The 22,182-nt window shown below is 38.9% G+C and overlaps 1 protein-coding gene across 2 annotated transcripts in view; it reads right to left on the bottom strand.

The window, feature by feature from the left end:
• brat (tripartite motif-containing protein brain tumor) overlaps positions 1 to 22,182 on the bottom strand; it is a 474,910-nt gene that overhangs the window by 320,653 nt on the left and 132,075 nt on the right. The window contains exon 1 of one of the 2 annotated variants that reach the window (XM_089739321.1): positions 19,162 to 19,326. The exons of the other annotated variant lie outside the window; for it this stretch is intronic. The gene's annotated coding sequence lies outside the window, so the exon portion shown is untranslated. Of the gene's footprint in view, positions 1 to 19,161; positions 19,327 to 22,182 lie in introns of those variants that run through there. 2 annotated transcript variants of the gene reach the window in all.

Below are 22,182 nucleotides of genomic sequence, written 5' to 3'. Positions count from 1 at the left end.
CCATCCCTCCGCAGACCCAGAGGTTCCAAGATAGGATATATTATATAATATATGACATATGTGTAATATTAATATGTAGGACGGAACGTCTTTGTCAAAGTTTCAGCGGAGTCCACTCGACGTTTGTCTGTGCAAAGTTTGACCATGCTAGACGAGGCACGTCACTAATTAGGCACTTGGAACACGAAGCACGCTAGCCTTGTAACGCCTAATTCGACAAGCTTATGTTGTGTTTTAATTTAAATTGTTTCCTGCTAATGAGTATATGGTGCCCGAATAAAAAGACAATACTCTTTAAGGATCGTTCATTGTTGCGGACTATGGAAGAGGCCTACATGCAGTACTGGATTTGAAGTCGTCGTGGCCTAAGGGATAAGAAGTCCGGTGCATTCGTGCTGAGCGATGCACCGGTATTCGAATCTCAGGCGGGTACCAATTTTTCTAATGAATTACGTACTGAACAAATGTTCACGATTGACTTCCACGGTGAAGGAATAACATCGTGTAATAAAAATGAAACCCGCAAAATTATAATTTGCGTAATTACTGGTGGTAGGACCTCTTGTGAGTCCGCGCGGGGGTACCACCGCCCTGCCTGTTTGTGCCGTGAAGCTATAATGCGTTTCGGTTTGAAGGGTGGGGCAGCCGTTGTAACTATACTGAGATCTTAGAACTTATATCCCAAGGTGTGTGGCGCATTTACGTTGTAGATGTCTATGGGCTCCAGTAATCACTGAACACCGGGTGGGCTGTGAACTCGTCCACCCATCTAAGCAATAAAAAAAACAGGCTGATGATGATGATGATTCTTTGATAAGTATATTATTGTCCAATAACATACAAACTTATTCTTACGCTGGTAAGAGTAACGCCATCTATCGCCGAATAGTCGAATTAATATCGAAGGATCTAATAGCACCTAGAATGCTCGAGAAGTACAACGTCATATATTGTCAGATAGCGGAAACACACAATACTCGACTTTAGTGGAATATTCTCGACGATTCTAGGGATTTCATGTCGACTATAAAAGCGTTGCAGAGGTGGCACGCAGTTAGTAATCGGAACTACTCGAAGCGAAACGGCGAACGGATCACCTGAAGCGAAGTGAAAGAAGTGAATTGAGAAATTTAAATTGTTAAAGAAGTGTTTTAAGTGTTCCAAGTGCTAATACAGTCTTTAATTTGTACTTCGGTAGAATATTATTTATCCCGAACCCTAGCGCGTAACAGTATTATTCTATCTAAGTTCTTATATTGTAACTATACAATTAACCAATTATCCAACTATAATCCATATTAATACTCCAATCTCCTAGTATCTTCGACAGCAGAACTCCTTTACGATCAATTTTTATTTAAGGACTTCGTCGGCCCGTTCATATGAAATAAAATAAAAACGTAGAATTAACATGAACACTTTGAGTGCCGCTGGTGTGTATTTATTGTATATGAACGGAACTGATACAGGGTGTGAGTAGATGTAGTATTTTTTTTTTTTTCGTTTTTCTCTCGTCTTATATATAATTAAAAGTACTTTTACGCTTTAACCGGTTTTATTATATTTGACTACAATTATTAAGGAACGGACGTATTGTTTGTGATCTAGAAAACTGTCAAGCGTAATAATACCTTTATTTATTTAAAGGGACTGTTTCCGATCTTACCACGGCAACGGTATTAGTAAATTCGCGAACTTATTTAATTGACTAGTAAGAGAATATTACTGTCGGGCGCCCATGTTGACCTGACACTATACTTATACACTAACTACACTTGAGACCTTAGAACTTATATCTCAAGGTGGGTGGCGAATTTACGTTGTGGATGTCTATGGGTTCCAGTAACCACTTAACACCAGGTGGGCTGTGAGCTCGTCCACCCATCTAAGCAATAAAAAACACCGTGTCGACTGATTTCAATTGTTCTTCAAAACGTGGAGTACAAATAATTTAATGAAAATGCTTTTAAAACGCGATATTAAAAGTGCAGGTGTACCCATAACTGCGGTCGTTATTTGGTGGTACAATTTATATTTGGAAAAGAGCTCTCGAAGAATCAGTGGCTTCAGGTAATAGTCATGATTCACGAAGGCTGGTGCGATGGTAAATGAAGTTGACGCATCACATCATACATAGTATAAAACAAAGTCGCTTTCTCTGTCCCTATATCTGTCTGTCCCTATGTATGCTTAAATCTTTAAAACTACGCAACGGATTTTGATGCGGTTTTTTTTAATAGATAGAGTGATTGAAGAGGAAGGTTTATATGTATAATAACATCCACTAAATAGCGGATAAATCAATAATAAATTAGTTTCCGAAGCGAAGCGAGGGCGGGTCGTTAGTCTCAAACAACGTTTTCAGGAACAACTGAAGAACACCCTGTATAGTTTTAGTAAAACGGAAAACCTATTTTCTCGGTAAAAACAAAAGGTGCTTTATTCGATTTGGCCGTGTACGCTGTGATTGCGACGCACTCTTGCTACAGCTGATTTCGTTACCTGAAATTGTTTGAAGGGCCGTCACACGTTTATCGCCTGTGCGGTGTTTGGGAATGATTCTATTTTCTGATGTTGTAAACGATTTGTTGGCAGCGCTTCGACAGAGAAAGCTTTTTAGAATTTCTTTATATGTTTATCGATGTCAACGTAAAATGTATCTTCTGTCTGTTTAAATTAAATGAATGTTCCTCTGGACGCACCTGTATGTCCTCTATGCGATAATAAGTCAGTATATTGAGTTAAAAATTTGTAGTTACTATTAGGTAGATTTAAAGAAGACCATAAAATAATTAACGCGCGAAAGACGGCGTGTGAGTAGCATTAACAAACGCATATTTTTAATATAGTCAGCAATAGTCCACAGCGGAGTGTGGCCGGTTTTACGATTGTTGTGCAAAGCTCTTAGGTCTTAAAAAACGACAAATAAGCATCCATTGGTGGAGGTATTGAGGAGGTATTTGACGTGAATATAGGACGTGACTTTTGGCTCAAGTTCTTTTACAGTTTTGATATAATAACGATCAATGACTTATTCGAGATTAAAAAAATAATACCGGCGACAAGTCCTACACAATCATCTGATCCAAAATTAAGATTCCCTTTATTATTTGAACCAGAAACTGATATACATACATACTAAATATGCACTCAGCCAAAGAGGCAACAAATCTATTCATCACAGGTATGTTTGGCCGACTTGAGAATCCAACCCACGAACCCAAATCCAGTCGGGGTGCTAATTACTGCACCACTACTGTAAAGCTGTTATCATTGAATACGTTAACTGCAATTAACTGCAATTAAAGTGGCCTTTTGAGGGCAAGAGTTGGCGTCTTAAACAGACTTGGATGAACGGCAATAGATGGTGAATAAGGATATCCGAGAGAAAGGTGTGGGTGCAAAGTAGAAAGAATGAAAGAGAGAACATTTTACAATGATGAATGTTACTGGTGATAGCACGTCTTGTGAGTCTGCACGAGTGGGTAATACGACCCTGCCTATTTCTACCGTGAAGCAGTAATACGTTTCGGTTTGAAGGGTGGGGCAGCCGTTGTAACTGAAACCTTAGAACTCAAATCTCAAGTTGGGTGGCGGAATTTACGTTGTAGATGTCTATGGGCTCCGGTAACCACTTAATATCAGGTGGGCCGTGAGCTCGTCTACCCATCAATGCAATAAAAAAATGAGACCACATAGTAGGATAAGGGTCAGAAGAAGAAGACAAAATCGTAAAGAAAACACTTTTAGCAATAGAACTAGCGTAAATTTTGTAACGTATTATAACGTTTTGTATTCATATGTATTGTTACATTGTAGTTTCTTGTAGTTAATTTTATGTAATTTTTTGTTATACTAGAGCAATAAAAAAAAAATTAATCAGATCCCAAAGAAATTAAATATCCTTACATTAATAGGCCCATCTCCAGGATCTGATATTAAAGCACAGATCTCCTCCTAAAACGTTTCTGCAGTACTCAATACAGTTACAACGAGACATTGCATCTTATAAGCTACTCAAATTAGATCCAATACACTTATCGAACTAGTCTCAAAGCGAAGGACAACTTGGCGCTTCAAAGGAGACGTAACTAAATAATTAAACCATCTCTTAGTCGTCTTCAATCTTGATAATTAATAGCTCTAGTGCAGTATTAGCTGATCAATGCCTAAATATCGCTTTGTACATTGTGTGGTTTGATACTAAACCAGACTTTGGAATTGGAAGCATTAAGTCGAAATTCGACTATTTACAGTGAAAATCTCTATTATACAAATTCGCGTAGGCATTTAAAGTGAATATTCTATTTATTAATTCTGATTGATTCTCTTTCTATCTATTCTAATGAATTGTCTTTGTGCGCGATTTTATTGAAAAACAAAAGTACAAACTTTCACATTTATATTATTGCTACGCCCTGGGGTTCGGGATAAATAAATGTTCCAGCAAAGTACGATTAAAAATGTATTCAACACTTAGAATAGCTAAAACACTTTAAAGTTCTCACTTCGCTTCAGTTGATCCATTCGCTGTTTCGCTTCGAGTAATTGCGATTACTAACTGACTGCGGGCCATCTCTGCAACGCTTTTATAACTGATACCACATCCCTAGAGTTATAGAGAATATTCTACACATTTTGAGTATTGTGTTTCCGCTATCTGACAATAGATGGCGTTGTACTTCTCGAGCGTTCTAGACGTTACTAGATCCTTCGATATTCGTTCGGCTATTCGGCGATAGATGGCGTTACTTTTACCGGTGTAGCATTATTATTAACAGATAAATTTTATTGTTGGATGAACCAGCTCACGTACGATCTGATGTTAAGCGGTTACCGGAGTCTACATCACAACGTGAATGCCGTTTAGCCTTTGAGCCAGAACACATGACTACCTCGCAGCGGAAATTGTATCTGATCCTATCAAGGCGACTTATATACCTGTATCAAGTGAGAGAGTAAATTGCATTAGCGCAACAGTTAAGCTCAGAAAGCTTTATATTTCAAAGCCGGAAATATTAGAAGTGATTTTAAATAGGGATAGGCAACTGATCTTCCGTGTGGTTTTTGGTTTTTTTTTATTGCCCATGTAGGCTGACGAGCTTTAAAGCAGTTAGTTGCTCTCAATTATGAAAAATAGTATTATTATTCGCCAATAGATGTCGGGAAGTCATAAAGTTGATTATCGATAAAGTTGATTATTGAAAACACGAATAAAACAACATTTTCAGAAAATAAATAGTAGCTAGATCGATTCATCGCCCCCGAAATCCCCTGTATACTAAATTTTATAAAAATCGTTGTAGCCGTTTCCGAGGTTCAGATTATATAAATATACTAGCTGACCCGGCAAACGTTGTGTTGCCTTAAATAAGATTTCTAGGGAAATTCTACTGTAGAAATAAAAACCTCATTTAACTACATAATACCTCATTATAAACAAAAAAAATATATCCACAAAATTAAAATAAAAAATAAATGTTTGGGGTGGACAACCCTTTTCACTTAGGGGTATGAAAAATAGATAGTAGTCGATTCTCAGACCTACTGAACATACTATTGATACACAAATAAAACCAAAAAAACATGGCTGAAAAATTTATAGTATTGTATAGCTCTCAAATTATATATTAAGTGTATAATCTATGATGTATAGTGAGTAAGTAAGACAGGAGACCGGCTTCGTCCTCATCCCTACTACGTGATGTTTGCTGGATGAGTGGTGACACCTGGCGGGGATAGCTGATCAATTGATAGTTGATCAGTAGTCGACCGGCGAGGGCGGGAGATCAAATTCAATTAAAAAAAAATCATAATTAAAGGAACTTGAAATTATAAACTCTGAATAAGAATTTATCGTACTACAATTATAAAATTTGATTGCCATCTTGCAACCTTATTGCAGATCTGTGCATAGAAAAAAAAATATTAATCGGGGTGGAAAAATAGTGGTTGATCATATAAGAGTGAAAATTGAGAGTAATATGATTTTTTTTATTTTAAGGCATAACAAAATGAAATAAAAAACTTGCCAAAAAAATTAAAGTTTATAATTAACAAATAAAAAATAGCGGTTGATCATAGAGGGATGAAAAATTGAGAGTAACATCAGATTTTTTATTTTAATTAATGGCGAATTAAAAATAAAAATGAAAATCTTGCCAAAAAAATTAAAGTTTATAATTAACAAATAAAAAATAGGGGTTGATCATAGAGAGGTGAAAATTTCAGAGTAATATGATTTTTTTTATTCTACGTCATGACAAAATAAAAACAAAATACTCGCAAAAAAATTTTAATTTTTTAATTAGCAAATAAAAAATAAGGGTTGATCGTAGAGGGGTGAAAATTTAGGGTTGTATGTATTTTTGTATGCTGTATCATAAAAAAATAGAAATTAAAAATTTTGTCTAAAAAATAAATAAAAAAATTTAGGGGTGGACTACCCCTAACATTTAGGGGAATGAAAAATAGATGTTGGCCGATTCTCATAGATACCGGATAAGCACAAAAAATTTCATCAAAATCGGTCAAGCCGTTTCGGAGGAGTATGGCAACGAAAACTGTGACACGAGAATTTTATATATTAGACTAGCGACCCGCCCTCGCTTCGCTTCGGAAACATTAAAACACATATGAAACCAAAATAAATAAATAAATAAAACAATTAAAAAAAGTAGTCTATGTTCATCAGGGACAATGTCGGCTTCTAATGGAAAAATAATTTTTCAAATCGGTCCAGTAGTTTCCGAGCCTATTCGAAACAAACAAACAAACAAATCTTTCTTCTTTATAATATTAGTATAGAGTATAGATATAAAAGAATTGCTCGTTTAAAGGTATAAGATAAGATAAGATAAAACTAGGAAAAAGAAACTGCTTTTGAACATTATCTTAATTTCCGTCGCAAGGTTAAATTTCGAACGTTATACACTGCTTTTCGTAAAATCACATTTATGTTCGGAATATATTGGGCCGTTTTCAATGAACGAGAGAGTGTTTTATTGGTTTATATCACGCGAGTTCTAAATCTAGGATTGTAAAGCCTAAATATTTTAGTGCCTAAATAAATTCAGGACAAGGTTATTTTGGCACGCATTGGCCTAGCCGAAAATAGGGTCGGTGCTGTAATCACAGCGTAATGTCAATTCGAATTCATCGTGTAAAGGATAAGATACCCAAGTTGCTGGTATGAAGCGATGCGACCTGTGCCGGCGATGTCGACGTCGCCCAAAACACCTCATTACGGATCCTCTCGATCAATTAACGGTGCTTTTAGATACCACGAGCACCGGTCACCGTCCTCGCCGAACCCGTTGCTTGTGACGAAGGGCTCGACGAGCGAATTAACCCATAGATACAGCCCACTGAGTTTCTTGCCGGATCTTCTCAGTGGGTCGCGTTTCACTCAGGTTGATAGGAGACTTAATCAGCTGAGAAGACCCGACAAGAAACCCAGCGAGCTTAAGCCATGGGCGAGTATCTCTTATCCCGACGTCGGAAAAAAATCGTATTTAAACTAAAACTAAGACGGATAAAGTTTTTAGACATGACTAAAAATCAACTGTGGGTAGTTCTAGTTTTACCTTTAACAAATCACCGTACAATTGTCCAAGCATTACCTTGGTACTTGAATAGCTATTTGCCTCGCGCCATTAACTGTGATAGACCATTAACCCGCTTCAATTTTTTTTTAAAGAACCCAAATCTCATCACGGTTCCTCCAAGGCTCATTTCCTTTTCCACGTACGATTTCTTTTTAATCAATTAGCCGGAAAAATCCCTGACACATGACGTTCGCACTCTAAACCCTAAAGCGATTGCTTTAAGTACCTACCCAATCTCAGGGATAATGGTGTGGTGCAAAACGTGAACTGAAGGCGTTTTTGTCTTATTCGAATACATTATTTATTTATAACTTCATATACTAGAAAGTATAAAGGCGGACTTAATGCCATAGGCATTCTCTAACAGTCTACCTTAGGGGAGTGCAGAGATGAAGCTTGGTAGGTGTAGTGTGAAGGTGATATTACTTAAGCGTATGTGTGTATATAACATACATAATATTTATAGATACAAATATTCGTACTTATAAATACAAATACATAAATATATACATATAAAAACATATATAAACAAATATTATCATAGCTTTAATGCTTTAGAATTGCTTGTTGCTTATGAATCGCGGTATTTTTTAATTATTTATTGAGCGACATCAAAAACTGGGAATTTTCTTCGGTTTCCATGAGCCATAGAAATAATTAAAACTACTCTTAAGATTTTATTACACGTTACTTATTGTGTGTGCCGGCGTTCGAATTCCGCAGGCAAGCACCGATTTTTGTAATGAAATATTGCACTAAGTTCATATTCACGAATCACTCGATGAAGGTATAAAATCGTTTTTATATTGAATCGATAAAATGTCATATATATAAATAATACATTTTTAGGTAAACTATTCTGCGAAAAGTTCATTACTTTTGAAATATAACGATTAGTTATCGCTAACATAATTAATTAAGAGGGTCTAATTTAAAGCAATCTATATCTATACTAATATTATAAAGAGGAAAGATTTGTTTGTTTGTTTGTTTCGAATAGGCTCCGAAACTACTGGACCGATTTGAAAAATTCTTTTTCCATTAGAAGCCGACATTGTCCCTGATGAACATAGGCTACTTTTTTTATAATTTTTTTTAATTTTTATTTTTTGGTTTCATGTGTGTTTTAATGTTTCCGAAGCGAAGCGCGGGCGGGTCGCTAGTGTTAATATAAAGTTAAATGAATCTAATCTCATATTTTTAACATTATTACCTATAATTATTTTGGTACTCTTTTATAAAATCACTGTTAAAATTTGGCATAACTGTGAAATTACATTACGGTAAATTTACTCCACATTTAGTACATTAAAACTGTAACATAGAGATTCTACTAAATTAGATACTTGTTTTTTTTTTATTGCCCTGGCAGGCAGACGAGCATACGGCCCACCTGGTCGTGAGTCGTTTCCGTCGCCTATGGACGTCAGCAATGCCAGGGGCAGAGCTAAGCTGCTGCTTACATTCTCTCTACAGACTCTAGATAGGAATAAAATAATATTATTTTTGCACAGGAGAAAATCGCCGTATCCCCACCCGCGCGGCAGGTGGGGTATGTGGGAGTTGAACCTCACTAAAAACTCCTCCCGCTCACAACCGGCGCCCTACCTCGGACCGGGCCGGAGCCCAGTCGGGGCTATTGAAACGGCGGGACAGGGTTGACGCAGAGCACATTACATCCATCCCACCGTCCCAAAAATAATATTATAATTATAATTTATAATTAAAATAATATAAAATAATATTATAATATTTTTCTTGTCACCGCTCGATTTTAGTGGCCACCAATCTGTCGTCTTGAGTGAGCCGTATTAAATGTTTCTGAAGGAGTAAACACAAAAAACTCCTCGCTACCGCATATGCCTTAAGCCATGATTTAATCGTAAGAACTTGACTCTCGGCCTCACAAGATTGCTTTTCGAGTATCATTACCTAATGTTCACTGAGATACGATGTTTTATTGTACTTTATTCTATATAGGTTTCTTCTCTGTGCATTACCGGTGGGCATACGTGATGAGCCTTTACCTTCAGATGGGCGCTAAGCTCCCATGTTTGTAAAAAAGGGTTTTGTTTGAAGGGTCTAATAACCCTGGCCGATATTCGTGTTATGTTATCTATCAACTTTTTACATTACTCTATTATTGTATACCAATTTAAAAATAGTAGTAACCCGTTTTTTTTTTCATTACCCTTGTAGGCAGACGTGCATAAAGGCCACCAGAAGGTAAGTGGTGACCGTCACTCATGGACATCAGCAATGCCAAGGGCAAAGCTAACCTAATGCCTACCATTGAAAACATTAAAAATAATGCCGAATGGGGAATTTTGGACTTTGTCAAATATAAATTTTAAAATTAAATTTCAAGAAAAAAAAAAAAAAAATACAAAACATAAATATAACACAATACAAACACGCACACGACTATTACTGAAATGTACAACTTAGTGTATCAAGGTTTTATTTACCATATTTATTAACAATTTCAACAGTCCCTAAGCCTTATGTGAAATACACATTACTGGAGGTACGGCGTCTTGTGTGTCCGCACGGGTAGGTACCACCACCCTGCCTATATTTGCCAGCCATCTATTTGGTTTGAAGAACAAGACAGCTGTACTGTAAAACAAGACAACTGTACTGTAAAAACTGAGATTTAGAGCTCATGTCTCGAGGTGGGGTATTTATATCGGTAACCCCTTAGCATCGGTTGGACGGTGACCTCATTCACAAATCTAGGCAATAAAAGAAACATTCAAAATACAATGAAGCTTCAACCAGGACGCCGTGTTTCAACATCGCCAAATCCACCAGAAAATAATTATCAAAATAACAGCCGATTGTTATTGGAAATCTTTAATTGGAAACGAATTCGCTTTGATGTAACAATATCTCTATTTAATCATTGAATCATTCAGTTTTAATTATCAATTAAACAACGGACTTTGTAGGGATCTATTTTACCTTAAATTATTTCAAAAATACTGCAGACAGGTACTGATTTTTATAATAAGTCATATACTCACTTAGCATGGTTTCACGAATGGCTACCACGCTTTATCCTTTTAGTGCTGCGCTTATTTGCACATATTTTGCAAAAATTGCTAAAGGATTTTCGAAAAAATGTTGGCACCTTGTAAAAAACTTTAGCCTAAAAAAATACAAAAATAAACGGTAATTATAAACACCCATGATTTTTGACACCACCTTTTTTATTTAGTCATTGAAAAAATCTCTTGTAGGCAACCTAAAATATTTGCTATTAAGAATAAAGTTTCCGATTTTTATTCTTAAATCATTCAAAATTTTGTCGTTAACGAAGTCCTCAAAGTACTTACTTACAATGTCTTAAAAAAATTGAATTAAAACACACTCTAAACTCATATCGAGAGAAAGATTCGATAAGGGTGACTGAATTTACAAATATTTCTATTAAAATTTTCTTTGATGAGAGAACCCGAAAGTTTTCCGAGAAGAAACGGCAAAGGAATATCAAGTGTTGTTTCTGTTTTCTGTTGGATTTAGTATATCTGTGGATTTTTTGACACAACAACTAATTAAAAAAGACTTTAGAGGAAGAGATAGACCTAATAAAAAATGGATGGATTGCGTGAATGACGATATATGTAAGAGGAGAGTGAGCGAAGAAATGGTATATGATAAAGGAGTATGGAAAGAGAGAACATGTTGCGCCGACCCTAGTTGATTGGGAGAAGGGCAGGAGAATGATGAACTAATTTACCAAAATTTGATAAAATATATAATTGTAGAGCGCGTTATCCGAGATAGCCTGACGGCTTGGCTCTCTCCCTGGCATTGCTGACATCCATGGGCGACGGTAACCACTCACCATCAGGTGGGCATCGTCTACCTGCAAGAACAAAAAAAAATCAAACAACCCTAAATAAAGCGGGTCAGTCACCCTGTGGTGTTCTTCGAAGTCTATGCTATGAATTCACGTAACAACTGAAAGCTTACCTATAAATATAATTGTGACTTTGAAGCTGTGTCCCAAGTTATTCTCGTAACCACTTAGTACCAGGTGGTTCGTAAGCTTGTTTTCATGTGCAAACCAAGCCAACTAAGCATACTCCTACGATATATAATTGTTTCCATACTTAAGTGTAATGTTAACTTATTATGTTAATTTATTTGGGAAACGCTACATACATTAATATATAACATATAAATATCATATATACTGTATATAAAGGAAGAAAACTACAATGACGAACATTTTTAACAAGAAATATTTTTGTTATAATTATAGTAGTTAATTATAGCAGTGTCAAATTATGGAAGTACCTACTTGAAATAGACCAATAAAAACTGAACAAAATATAATATAAAGTTACTGTTTCTCGGGCAATGCTTTTCTATTTAGGTGCGACGAAGCGAATTTGTCTCCGTTTTACAATTTTAAAATCACCGTTGAAATGAAAACGAAATGAATGAAAATCTAAAGCTTTCGAACAATCAAAGAGATTGGCACTCGCAATTCAGGAGAGGAAATTGATTCAAATTCAATTTCGGCCAATTAAAATTCACGAAAAATCCTTTTTTCGTATTTTCAATTCGCCAAATGGATCGAGTACAGTTATCCATTTAGTTTATTTAATACAAACGGGCGTTTACAAACTTTAGAATTTTTTATTTGTTACTAGCTGACTCGGCAGACTTGGTAGTGCCTCAATCGATAAATACAAGACCTAAAGTTTTGTATAAAATAAACTTAAAACAAACAAAAGGAATCCGTCCGACGGGGGACACATCAAAGGAAAAACAAAATTGTTATTTTTATTTAATTCCGAGCATTTTCATATTTATCTACCTTTTAAATCTTCTCTGGATTTCCACAAATAATTCAAGACCAAAATTAGCCAAATCGGTCTAGCCGTTCTCGAGTTTTAGCGAGACTAACGAACAGCAATTCATTTTTATATATATAGATAGACAGGCTGTTTATCTATAAGCGCTTGCGAACACACTTAATATAACATATCTGTGTTTCAGCCCACAGATGTCCAGCTTCCCCCAAGCCTCACCACAACGGTCGGTCCTTCCCTGTCGGCATCCACCGGATCCCCGCGAACCTCAATAGGTGGTCGGTCAATCTTGTGGGAGGCCATAACGCCATAACACATATTAATCTACAATTTCACACACGCGTCCACTGGTCCAATTTTAAATCTACATTCTAGAGATTTAGCCATAAATTATTTAAAAGTCTTTTATTAAATTTCAAACGTTTTTAATGTAAAATTGTTTTCGAGCGTTTAAAAATACGTAAACAAAAAACGCCCGTATACATTGGTCGTGATGAAGGATTTCCTGAAATCCGCCTCTATTTTCAGGAAACAATGTTATCGACGGGCAACTTAATTTTTAAAAATGAAATCAACAATGCTGTAGTTTTTAGCGGTCTGTAGTTCATTTGTTATTTTGCTCAAATTGGTCTTAGTTAGATGTCCATGGACAGAAGCGCTATCGTATTAAGTGGACACAGAGGCCCATAAATATCACAAACTGAATGCAGCCAACAATTTTTAAAGCGAAGCCTTAGTGTGTGGAGCTTCACATTTCCTCTCTGTCATAAATAGTGGCGCAGATTTAAATTGACTTTTAAATAATCTGTCATAATAGCTGGGTTCTTTTATATATTTTTTATTGCTTAGGTCACGAACGGAGCTCACAGCCCACCTAGTGTTAAGTGGTTACCGGGGCCCATAGACATCTAAAACGTCAATGCCGCCACCTACCTTGAGATATAAGTTCTAAGGTATAGTTACAACGGCTGCCTCACCGTTCAAACCGAAACGCACTACTGCTTCACGGCAGAATTAGGCAGCGTGGTGGTACCTACCCGTGTGGACTCATAAGAGGTCCTACCACCAGTCCTTCACCTTGCGAAAACTGGATGCGAAAAGTAGGAGACTGAAAATAATGTAGTGCACATGAAAAGACCTACACTCAATATTGGTTGGGCATAGGTTGAAGAAGAGAGAGAGCAAAGTTGACTTTCATTACCCGCCTAGTACTAGTGCCCAATATCAACCCTGACAGACCATGAACATCAAACAACAGGTCCCGGTGTAACATTGTGACATCCCCAGGGAATTAATATCCATTAGGTATATCGCATCTAGATGTCCGAGATCCGAGAGTTCAAATAGCAATTTATAATTAATTCATTCATGTAGCATAGGTAGTGGGGAAACAGTATGACAAGGTTTTATTTAAATAGCGCGAAAATTCTTTGGCTTAGTAAACAGTAAGTATGGTGCACTTGAAATCACTGGATGCTACTATTTAGTGCTTTAAAAGTGCACATCACGTCCTCTTTCCATACGAAAACCACAAAATTTATATATTTTTTTTATATTCTATGTTAACTAATACTCAGCAGATCTTAGAAAAAATTACTGTTTTGTCATCGGTGGCTTACGTGTGCGCAAATTTTCAAGTTAATCGGACTTCTTAAATGGGATAAAAAAGACGTTGAAAGATTTCTTTATATACAACAAACAACCGAAAGAAAAAACTTTTACTGGTGGTAGGACCCCTTGTGAGTGCTCAAGGGTAAGTATCACCACCCGCCCATTTCTGCCGTGAAGCAGTAATGCGTTTCGGTTTGAAGGGTGGGGCAACCGTTGTAACTATACTGAGACCTTTGAACTTATATCTCAGGGTGGGAGGCGCATTTACGTTGTAGATGTCTATGGGCTCCAGTAACCACTTAACACCAGGTGGGCTGTGAGCAATAAATCTATATCTATATATATAAAAATGAATTGCTGTTCGTTAGTCTCGCTAAAACTCGAGAACGGCTGGACCAATTTGGTTAATTTTGGTCTTGAATTATTCGTGGAAGTCCAGGGAAGGTTTAAAAGGTGAGAAAATATAAAAAAGCTCGGAATTATATAAAAACAAACAAATTTTTTTTCCTTTGATGTGTCCCTTTTTTTTTTTTTTTTTTTTTTTTTTTTCCTACCTAAGCTGAGAGCCTTGAGAGGCTATATCAGCGTAACCCTAACTTTAGTAGGTGAGCTCACGGGGCTCAAACCTGACGATGTTGCTAACACGAACCCTAGCAAGAGTCGTGCTTCGCAGAATCTACCACCGGATCGGAAACGCGACCCACTGAGAAGATCCGGCGAGAAACTCAGTGGGCTGTGTCTGAGAGTTAATTTACTCGTCGAGCCCTTCGTCGCAAGCGACGGGTTCGACGAGAACGGTGACCGGTGCTTGAATTACCTAAAAGCACCGTTAGTGGATCGGGTGGATCCGAGATGACGTGTTTTGGGCGACGTCGACTGCTTTCCATTCTGTCCGCAGGATCGGGAATGTAGTTACCGGCGGCCACGATGAGAGGGTTCTCGTGTCGTGCCGCTTTATCGAAGTGGCGCATGGACGCCGACTGCAGATACTTACTGATGGACTCTAAGTCCAGGTCGTCATGGAGGTCGACGTTCCTGACGAACCACGGGGCTCCGACGGCTATCCTGCAAAAACGGGATTGAATGATTTGAAAGGATTTTAAGTGTATGCGGGCCGCGTGAGCGAACACTACACTTGCATAGGTCATGACGGGGCGTATGCAAGTTTTGTAGAGTGTCACCTTATTTCTAAGGGACATTTTACTTCGCCTACATATCATCGGGTAGAGACGTCCTAGAATGAAGGCGGCACGGTCGCGTACCGTCTTAATGTGGGGGCGGAATGTCATCCTACTGTCGAGGGTGACGCCTAAGTACTTGACCTTCGGGGCCCACGGTATGGGCTGGTCGAACATCGTGATTGGGCGAACGGCGGGGGCGGGGGTGTTGACGCGCCTAGTCGGGAGAGGGATGCTCAGCGTGGTGTTCGGAGGGCGACCCCTTTTGAAGAGCACCGCTGTGCTTTTCGTGGGGTTGATGTCGATGCGCCACTTCCGGAACCACTGTCCCATGGTGGTAGCTGCGGTCTGAAGTCGTCGATGAAGCAACGCCTTCTTCCTACACGAGTAGTAGATGGCGGTGTCATCGGCGAAGAGCGCCAGATGGGTCTCCGGGGACCGGGGTATATCGTTGATATACAAACTGAATAGTAACGGGGAGAGGGCGGAGCCTTGCGGGACTCCGGCTGTGACGTGACGGGGCCGGGAACGCGTTCCCTCGACTCGATATCGGAACGAACGGTTCGACAAGTAGTCTCGTATGATGAGCACGAGTCTGTCTGGCACTCCCATGTTATACAGTTTGAATATCAAACCGTTGTGCCAGACTTTGTCGAACGCCTTCGCTATATCGAAGAAGAGGGCTCCTGTCGGAATGGGTTTCCGCCTGTTCAGCCCTAGTAAGATGTGCTCCGTGAGGCGGTGCACTTGATGGACGCACGAGTGTCTGGCGCGGAATCCAAACTGCTCGTCTATAAGAATTTTATTCGCGGATACGAAATCCCAGAGGCGTTTACGAAGGAGCCGTTCGTATAATTTGCCTATCGCCGGGAGGAGACTGATGGGGCGGTAACTCGCGGTTTCGTTATTCGGTTTGCCCGGCTTGTGTATGCCGATAACGTCCGCTTCTTTCCACGCCGCGGGAAAGATGCAGTTCGTCATAGCAGCATTTAATATCGTGGCCAACATCGTTATCAGTTGGGCTGGTAACAGTTTTAGCGCGCGGTTGCGGATGCCGTCGGAGCCGGGAGCTTTCCGTGGTTGTAGGCTATCGATCGCCTCCTTAACCTCGGAAGTGGTAATGGGGGGTAACGCGTCCGAGGGCGGCAGGGAAGCTCTGCGCTCGACCTCCCTGTCGACGAACTCGGTGTGTTCGGGGTCCGCGTGTTGAGTGCTGGTGGTGCACTGTTCTTGCAGTGCATCGGCCAGCAACTCTGCCTTGTCATCGTCATCGTAAGCCGGTGGTTGGCCTGAGGGGCGTACGAGAGGCGGCATAGTGACGATAGTTTCGGACTTGAGGGTCCTAGCTAGTCGCCAGTATGCTTGGTGAGTGGGCGCGAGTTCTTCTAAATAACTATCCCAGTTTTCGTTTCGGGCGTCGCTCAAGCGGGATTTGACCTCCCGCTGTAAGCGACGCATCCGAGTCCGGTTTGAATCCGTGGGATATCGATCGTAGGCCAATGTGTCCCCTTGATGTGTCTTTTATTTATCGATTGAGGCAATACGAAGTCTGCCGGGTTAGCTAGTAAAAAATAAAAATAAAAATCGAAAAAATCGGAAGACGCTATACTGTTTCTCCGCGCGCGAGTTACACACGTAACGGAATGAAATACTAAATCCCCCGCGAACGCTTGTTAGCTTTTCATTTATTTCCCCGCGACCCTGCTAATACGTTTTCATTACCGGATCGGAGGATCTTCACGTGCGACGAGTGTTTGAAGTGGTCTCAACAATGTTCCCAGATTCAGAGGCACCTGATTTCGCTGGATTAAATTTAATCTCGGGGAAGTGTCACAGAAGATTGCAGGCTTGTGACGTTAGCTGACTGGATCATTGTATCATGCTCTACTGCCAAACAGAAGGTGGAACGGGGTATATACTAAAATAGGTTCTTCATGATCGGTCAGAGGTCAGAGTCTAGGCATCATTAAGGTAATATCTTGATAGGTTAGTAGTACAGAAACCATCGTAGAATGAGCTCCCATTCCAATCCCAATTTGAACGGACTTTTTTTTGACTTTTTTTATTGCTTAGATGGGTGGACGAGCTCACAGCCCACCTGGTGTTAAGTGGTTACTGGAGCCCATAGACATCTACGACGTAAATGCGCCACCAACCTTGAGATGTAAGTTCTAAGGTCTCAAGTATAGTTACAGCGGCTGCCCCACCCTTCAAACCGAAACGCATTACTGCTTCACGGCAGAAATAGGCGGCGTGGTGGTACCTACCCATACGAACTCACAAGAAGTCCTGCCACCAGTAGTAAATAGTGCGAATGAAACTTCAACATAAATTTCAAGCCAACTACTACAAGTCAACTAACAAAACCGTTCGGGCCATTTTGGGCCGGAAAGACCATTTGGGCTCTTCCAATGATTAAAGCAACAATAAAAATCCAACTTAACTTCGGATACAATTGAAGTAGAAAATTCGTAACATTTAGTTCATTTTGTACTAATCAAACGATAGTCAGAACAATGAGTCACGGCGGTTGTAAAATAAAAACATTGAACTAGTAACCTAAATTCTGGAAATTGCATATATTTTAATCGACTTAAAAAAATGAGGAGGTTGTCATTTCGACTGTTATAGTTCGAAGAAAATTTATTTATTTATTTGAAAACTGATGCTTCTCTTGTAGTCCCACTTATCAGAATCTGTTTTTTGTTTTTTGGGTTATTGCTTGATAATGCACGTACAATTGTTTAAGGCTACATTGTTATTATTCGGTGTCTTAAATCGAAATTTAATTATTTTGTATTAATTATAACAAATAAATGAAGATAAAACATCCTTTGTCAATGTGATTATTGTATTGCTGATTTTTGCTTCATCCCTAGTATTTTTTTCCTACTTAATAATTATTGGTAGCATGAGGGGCTATTCTAGTTACGCACGGTTCGGTGATTATAGGGGGCTCAACCTCTTGCTAACGCTACGCAGACTTGCTAACACTAACCGTAGTTTGAGCAGTACTTCGCTGAATCTACCACTGGATAGGAGTCTAAACCCACTCAGAAGATCTAGTGGGAAGCTCAGCAGGTTGTGTCTATAGGCTAGGTTATGACCTTATGACTATATTAATACTTATCTATTATGACCTTAGAACTCATATCTCAATGTTGGTGGCAGTATTCACGTTATAGATGTCTATGGGCTCCAGTAACCACTCAACACCAGGTGAGCTGTGAGCTCGTTCACACATAAAAGATAAAAAAAAGTGAACTCTTATTCGATGGGTTTGACGAACATATTGGCCAGTGCTTTTAGGGCCTAAGAGCACCGTCATTAGATCGGGAGGACCCGATAGGTCATGCTTAGGACGACGGCGGCTGCCTGAGCTGGATATGTCGTTTGAGGCGGACACGATGAGAAGGTTATCATCGTATCACGCTGATTTCTCGAAGAACCTCTTTAGTAATCATTGGAGTACGTGGGCAGCACGATGATCTTGAGACATGAGGTAAAAATCAACATTTCTCTGTGTAACAGCTGTGTCAAATCAAAAGGCACGATGACTTTGCGAGCGGGTTCACGATACGCCATACCACAAGTAGAAAAGAGTTTGCATAAAATACTGTTCGTATTTTAATTACACTACGTAAAGTTAATACGTGTAATGTTATTGTCTAGACTAGGTCGCGCCGAACTAGGTCGGCAGATAGTGTACAGGAAACAACAAAACATTTGCAATTAATTAATTGTAATTTTTGTCATTACGCACTAAGAAAACTTATAATTAATCGTACTTATAGAACCGATTGCAATACGATTTGATGTAACAAATTTGGAACGTTATTAAAAAATTATGACGTCACAAAAACAACAATCCGCTTTAGGACACAAAAAAAATACAACAATACAAAACAAAACAATATAAGCAGCGAAAAACAAATTTACCTTTCAAATTTCGAATTGTTTCGAACAATGTTCCAATTGACACTCAACGAACTCACTCAAAGGACAGTAAACACTTAATTCGTATATTTAAAAACAAATGGTCGACGTATTTTTTTTTTTTGGCTCAGAGTTTAAAAGCACGCGGCCACGGAACGAACGTACGGTTTGTACTGAATCGAACGATAAACTAATATTTAGTGACGCGATTAGCGGTTGCGTATCGATGTCGATAAATCAGATATGACGTCACTAGTTTTACGACGTTTTCGAATAGAAAATGAAATTATATTTGCATTACTTCAATGAATTAAGAAATGTAAATTTTTGTTGTTCGAATCTTGAAGTCGATTTTTATTAGTGTTGTTTATTGATAGACGATTTCATGACCAGCTAGATTTAATCTATCCTCCCTCCTCTTCATCCTTGCGTCGCTCTCCCCATTGCTGAGGGTCGTGACTCCCCCGCTGCATTATTCTCTGATGTACAATCGCTCTCCTCTTCCACGATCCTGGGTTTCGTGGAGGGCATCGTGGTACTTGATGTCCAAACAAGACCGCATTTTTTTTTATTGCCCTTGTAGGCAGACGAGCATACGGCCCACCTGATGGTGAGTGGTTACCGTCGCCCATGGACTTCAGCAATGCCAGGGACAGAGCCAAGCCGCTGCCTACCGGTAATTTGATCCGACCATCTCGTGAGACTGCGTCCTCTAGAACTTTTGCCCTCTATCTTGCCTGTCACGATCAGCTGTTCAAGGTTGTGGCATTTTATCTAAACATTACCCATACAAATTATAGTAATATTTATGGGCTATCACTTCCATATAGAACGCATCACACCTTCGTGACAGAAATAATAATACCCGAACCGCAATTTTTATCTATTCTATACTAATATTATAAAGAGGAAAGATTTGTTTGTTTGTTTGTTTCGAATAGGTTCCGAAACTACTGGACCGATTTGAAAAATTCTTTTTCCATTAGAAGCCGACATTGTCCCTGATGAACATAGGCTACTTTTTTTTATTTTATTTTTTTTTGTTTCATGTGTGTTTTAATGTTTCCGAAGCGAAGCGAGGGCGGGTCGCTAGTTTTTATATATTTACGTTATGTCTGGTGGTATTGTGTGGTCGCACAAACATAAACCTCCATTGTAATTACTACAAAATTTTATTACTTTTATTACTTTGACAAGTGAACGAGGTCACAGATTACCTGGTGTTGAGAGGTTATCGGAGTCCATAGATATCATAAGGCGAATGCCCTTGAAACATGGAGTGTTTAAGTCTCAATTGTATATATCCCATCTTTCGATCCAGAACGCATGACTGGTTTGAAGTACCTACCGGTGTGAGCTCAAAAGACGCCCTGCCACCAGTAATTACGCAAATTAGAATTTTTACGATTTTGATTTTTATTACACGATGTTATTCCTTCATCGTGGAAGTCATCGTGAACATCTGCTAAGTACGTATTACATTAGGAAAATTGGTACCTGCTTGTACGATTCGAACACAGACATAGTCGTATCGTTCGATGCGTGTATATCAGATGCCTTATATTTTAGGTGACGATAACTTTTTTTTATATATATTGAGGTTCAAAGAATAGAACAGTCTACAATATAATTCAAACTTCGACCTTATCCAGCTTGACGTAAGACATCATTTACATTAGTATCCACGCTCGTTCACTGGTTACCAATAAAAACCAACTAAAAGTTAAATCAAACCAAAAAAGAATTCGAAAGGTGTTCGACCTAGCCCAATAAATGTATAGTTAGGATTACATAATGTCGTTTTTTTTTTGTGTTTATCATAATTAATTATGCATTCAACATTGTTCGCCGTTGATCAAAATACAAATATGAACTTTCACAGCGATAAAATACGTCGGTTGGCATTGTCGATTTATTAAAGAGATATCCGCATAAAACTAGAAACTTCCTGCATTCTTCTTAAAAAACGTGATTCCAAAAATGTTTCAAGCATATCGGTAACTGTCAGATTTATGGCACAGGATTCTTTATTGTTACTGCATTAACGGAAAATCATTTGAATTTTGACAGCTGTTTTTGAGAGTTGACAGTTAACAACGAATTATTCTTTTTTAGAGATTTCACGTTCTGCTAACGAGGCTTTTAAGGCAAGTTTTATGTTTTCTTTTTACCTTTTGTTCCCTTAAGAAATATGAAAATTGCCCGACGGCAAGGTCTACGGCGTCGTGTTGTTCATTGCTTGTTTTTTTATATTGATGATTGATTGATCGTAGTTCAAAAAGTTTTCCTAAGTCCGCCTAGACGGCACCGCTAACTATTACCTTCGGAATTAGAACCAGTGTGGATTAGGAAGTATTGTTACCTGGGACCTGGCTGTTCGTTTGCAAGACGTGTGTAAGTAAGCTCACTCGCCATATTCTGTGGTCTGGATCCGAAACATCCGGGTGGTGGTGGGGATCCGAAACATGGGAGGACAAGGATTTGGATGAGATCCCTACCTCAGCCCCCGACTCTACGGCGGCAAACTGGTCCAGATGGATAACAGTTCTCTCTCTTTTACCTACCTCTGCAAGATGATGTACAGAAATCGAACATCTCAGCATTTATATAGAAGGTAACAACCTCCCACCTATGGTAGACTGCGAACGTATGCTCAGCCATCTCCAAGTCAAACCATACTGATGCCGCTTTGCCCTCGGCTCAGCTCTGATCTCAAGCATGTTTTTATTTATTTATTTTTATGTTGCTTAGATGGGTGGACGAGCTCACAGTCCACTTGGTGTTGAGTGGTTACTGAAGCCCATAGACATCTACAACCCACCTTGAGATATAAGTTCTAAGGTCTCAAGTATAGTTACAACGGCTGCCCCCCCTTCAAACCGAAATGAGTAGGGTGTTGGTGCCTACCCGTGCGGACTCACAAGAGGTCCCACCACCAGTAATTACGCAAATAAGAAATTTCGCGGGTTGATTTTTCGATTTGAAAGCTTGGTGTCAGAAGTCAACACGGTCAGTTGTCAGTCA

This window comes from Bombyx mandarina, chromosome A1 (assembly GCF_030267445.1).
Source record: "Bombyx mandarina strain Sakado chromosome A1, ASM3026744v2".
NCBI lineage: Eukaryota > Metazoa > Arthropoda > Insecta > Lepidoptera > Bombycidae > Bombyx > Bombyx mandarina.
The sequence above is the reverse complement of the archived record's forward strand: the minus strand, read 5'-3'. Positions and strand labels throughout refer to the sequence as shown.